The 4,846-nt window shown below is 34.6% G+C and overlaps 1 long non-coding RNA gene across 1 annotated transcript in view; it reads right to left on the bottom strand.

Moving 5' to 3' along the window:
• Positions 1-2,162: 2,162 nt before the first annotated feature.
• LOC103597045 overlaps positions 2,163-4,846 on the bottom strand; it is a 32,625-nt gene continuing 29,941 nt past the window's right edge. The window contains exon 2 of the long non-coding RNA XR_551080.1: positions 2,163-2,442. This is a non-coding gene — a long non-coding RNA (uncharacterized LOC103597045). The remainder of the gene's footprint in view (positions 2,443-4,846) is intronic.

Raw genomic sequence — 4,846 nt, 5'->3', positions numbered from 1 at the left:
TTTTTGTTAAATTGCAGACTCTAGGTTATAACCGTGGGCTTAGAGAATCAAACTGCCCAGAAGTAGGGATAAAGGATTTTGATATTTAAAAAGCTCCCCTGATGCATCTCATGCACACCAAAGTTAAGAAACGCTGACAAGATTAGGAGAAACATGGCAGAAATGAAGATTTTTACCCCTCCCACCACTCAACCAAAAAGAATTGAGCACTTTTTTTTTCCTTTCTCAGATTTCATAAGCATGTTTCTTCCATGTATTCGTAGGTGTACTAGTTCAATAAATGACAACTAAGAACCTACTATTTGGAATTGGAAATAAAATAAACAACAGAAAACATATTATGTGTTTCCTAACCTCAAGGAGCTCATGGTTTAAGGAATTATTTTTAAACAGCAATTACCAATTACAATATGGTGTGATAAGTGTTATAACAGAAGTGCAAATAACAGGTTTTAAATAAAAGAAGCTTGTTATTAAAAAAGGTGATATTTCCACTTGTAATTCTAAAGTTACAATTGTTGTTTTTCTGATTGAAGCTGTTGGATTCTAGGTTAGCACTGCATGCACTGTACACAAATTGGATACCTGACATCATTTGTTGACTTGAACAATGATTGAGTTCAATCACCTGGTGCAACAAAATCTATTTGTAAATCAACCTTCAACTCATCCATAGTCAATTTTTAATAAAAGAGTATTTTAAGTGATAAACATATTTCATCTATTTAGAATTTTCATACTTTTGAATGAATACACTAATGAACAAAATTCTAACAAATGCAAATATTTAATTTGCACTCATGAATTAATGGGCGTGAACATTCTTTATAAACTACAATGAACAATGGAAAACATTATGGAACTATGTAGAGAAACTAGAGGATAATAGCACTGTTAATAATAATTACCGCTACACAGAACTCTAGCTTTCCATAGTTGACTATACGGAGAAAATTCGCATATTCTCATACTTTTGCTCTTGGTGTTGACAGAATTATACACACTAACTAATCACTTCAGGAATTCAGAGAATCTTTATTTCAAAATGCCTGATTAAAATTATCAGTGAAACAGTGCTTCTCTTTGTCCTTAACAATCTTATCTTTTAGAATGGTCTTGTCTAATTTGTCTGGGATTTTCCTGTCTTTTTTCAAAAGAGAAAAGCAGCTTATTTTCCTGGGCTTCCATTGCTCTATGTCAGTGGCTCTCAAAATGGGTCTCAGAACCAGTAACATCAGCATCACAGAGAATTGCCAGATTCGGGAATCTCCGGCACCACACAGGCTCACTATACCAGACACCCTGTGGGGTGCTCAGGTTGACTTCTATTTGCTCACAAGAACAGAAGTTTCCAGAAATTCTGCAACTCATTTGTGAAACACAGTAACCACTAAAAAAAAAGTTTTAAAGTTATAATTAAATACATTTTATTTTTAAAACCAAGGTTATAAATATTCAACACTTACCACTTGTGCATTTTATGACTTTTTACCATTACTTGTGTCATGGACTGTTTACACCAAAGAAATCGGCAAACACTGCAAATCAGGGATTTCTCCTCTATCCCCCAGGAAAGTGGTTGTTAAACATCTATCAGAATTGCATAGGTCAACTTATCTTTAAAAAGTCCTCCAGGTAATTCTGATGAGTGCTCAAGTTTGAGAAACACACTTTCTGTGATCTACTTTGTAGTACCTAAAGGGTTGCAGACTATTACTGTCAGACTGCTATGGGCTGTGTGGTTCTCCAACAGCTTGCTATGTGATTTATCCTGGAGTGATGTAAAACCAGGGTCAACCTTTTGCCCAATCAGGAGAGAGTGCTGTGGTTATCAGCCTGTACACAGCTAACTACTTCCTCCCTGACCATGTATAAAACATTTCCCTAGAGTTGTTTTCTTTACTAAGTTGTTTGGCACATTTACATCCCTCCTTCACCTCTGATATAAACATATTTTTTTTTAATTTAAAAAGACAAACCTTTATATAGTCCCATAATCAAGAAAACACATATAAATATAAAGAAATTCAACTTGACATGTATAGATGTTTACCAAAATATGATCATGTAACATATGTGTGTGTGTGTGTGTGTGTGTATTAACTAAGTCATTATAGAATAAATTCAGAAAATTATGGGAGTAAAAATGAGACTTGAATAAAACATGCAATTGCCTACAGCATAAGGAAACTAATGTTGCAACAAAGATATGTAAACAGTAAGAGTAGAATGTCCTGGAGAATGAAGAGAAGTGCGAAGAGTCACCTTCCACTCAGACGCTCTCTTCTGCTGAATTGCTCGCATGCGTGAGTGGGAGTCCACAGAACCAGAGGCAGCCTCTGCTGATAACATGGCACTTTACTCAAGGGAGGGAAGCAACTACTTGGGCGGTGAATCACACTCCTGATTGTTGTCTCAGCCAAAGCTAAGTCCCGAGTCTAGCTAGGATTTAAGAAGAAATGCAGGATAAAAATTCTCCTAATTTGGAGGAGGAGAAACATACATTAATTTGGAACGGTTGCCAGATATGCTAGAAATATAAATTTTAAAATATAATAAATCATTAAGAGCAATAAAAGTGAATATAATGTGGTAATTATGTAAAAATGTTCCATGTGACAACTGGAAAATCGCTGATCTGTGGACCTAAATCTACAGCAAGGTGTTTTTCTTGGCATGTCTCCTATTATCATGATGTCTTCAGGAATCCTGGAGTCTGGCTTAAAATTCTTACCCCAAACCAGGTGCAAAGGCCCTAACAATTCTTAAATAAGGAAAAAAGCATTGTCACAAAAGAGTAAATTAGGGGGAGGGGGTTGTTAAAAATTAACATTTAAAAAAAGAATTAAACACAAATCTGTAGTCACCATGGTCAGAAACCTCATATAACAGATACCTTCTGGTTTTTGCTTGAGCTCCCTAAATAATTTCAGAAAGGAAAAACATATTAGAGTAGAAATAACTACTTTTTCTCAACTTCTCTAAAGTATTTTATTGTAAAATTTGATTGTATCATCAGTGTCTTTGTAGAAGATTAAAAACAATCTAGTAAAAGATTCTCATATGAAAGAAAAAAATGCACTGAAGAGATAAATTATATTTACTTTTCCAGAGTTAAAATTAACAAAAACATAGGAAAAATAATTGATATGTGAAGTTCTTTTCTCTATTTATTATGCCTCCTTCCCCTTCCCTGTAAGGACTCATTATGCTTAATTTAAAACTTGCAAGCAAACTGAATCGGACAAAGCCATGCTGAGTGAGAGAATAGCACAGTTGGAGAACACGTGGCTCATGCGTAGGACCGTGCCCACCCTTACAACATGGAAGTGTGAATTGATAAAGCTGGTGTCTACAAGGAGAAGTATTTTAGTCATTTACTTGAAGTACTCCTTCTGCTACTCTTTCCTCAGTAAGATGCTATTTTTTCCATAATTGTGTGATGTCAACAGATGGTGTAAGTCACGAAGTTGAAGAAAAATAATCTTTAGCATTCATTTGATATTACGTAGCTGTGAGTACTTTGTAGTTCATAATCCATAAAAGAGATCTCAGGAGTTCTATAAGGTCTTTTGTGTACTTAGAACCTATGTTCCTAAAAAACAAAATTTCTTTTTGATCTATTATCTTCAATACTCTCTATTTTCATATTATGCTCTTTATATTGCTCATGAATAGTCAATATATTTAATACGAGATTAGAAAAACAGGTTTGACAAAAGACCACAAATTTGACATAGCAATGACGTTGTTTTAATTTTTGAAAATATTTCCGATTGTCAAAATCAACTTAAAGGTGAACATGATTGGTCCTCATCCACCTATTTTAAACCAAAATTAGTGAATTTTGTGATCAATAGATTTTTTTAAAAATGTGAATCTATAGTAAAGGTATATAAAGTTTAAAAGCATTAAGGGAAAAGTACAATAGATACTGAAGATACGAAGGCATACAGAATCAAGCACACCATAGTACAGCCAGAAATATTCCCATAGTTAATTTATAAACTCTTGAAATGAATAGAAATTCTGACAGCTTCTTAAGCAAGGCAGTGCTCTGAGTTCTGCTGCAATAATAATAAGCTATTCAAGTATGGAATCTGTGTGAATCAGTCTTGCTGGTTTTCTGAGTTACCATGGAGTTTTTAAGAATAATAGACCTAATTAGATTTAGTGACTCAATAAATAAATTAAGCTTTTTTCTAAGCCATCAGTGATTTTCCCGTTTTAAACTAAAAGTGAAAAAAAGCAGAGCTTTCAAGCAGAAAATATATCCTATGCTCTTGACAAATGTCTGAAAAATGCATGTCCTTTAGTCAAAGAAAACAGATAATTTATTGACTTCTCATTTATTCAACAAAGAGAAAAGATAATTTCTGGGAAAAATATAAGAAGCTGCCCTTTGCTTCTCTAGGTCTTGGGAAAATTACAAAATTAAAAATAAGAAACTTGTGAAATTTTAAATCTTAATTGCATGCTTTAGCTGACACTATCAAGCTATGTTATATAGCACATATCGCATTAAATGAAAGATGATTTTACCTAGAGGAGAATAGTTCAGGCTATGATTACTTTTATTTATTTTTTTTCCTTTAAATTTTTATTTTGTCAATATACAATGTGGTTGATTATTATGGCCCATCACTGAAACCTCCCTCTCTCCTCCCCCTCCCCCCTCCAACCCAAGAATGTCCTTTCCTTTTGCTTGTTGTAACAACTTCAAAAAAATTGTAGTTGTGGGCCGGCCCGGTGGCGCACTGGATAGTGCGCCGCTTGGGAAGCGTGGCACCGCTTGGGAAGCACGGCGGCGCTCCCGCCCGAGGGTTCGGATCCCACATACAGACCG

This window comes from Galeopterus variegatus, unplaced genomic scaffold (genome assembly GCF_000696425.1).
Source record: "Galeopterus variegatus unplaced genomic scaffold, G_variegatus-3.0.2 Scaffold2174, whole genome shotgun sequence".
In the NCBI taxonomy this organism is placed as follows: Eukaryota; Metazoa; Chordata; class Mammalia; order Dermoptera; family Cynocephalidae; genus Galeopterus; species Galeopterus variegatus.
This window is presented reverse-complemented; position numbering and strand designations above follow the sequence as displayed.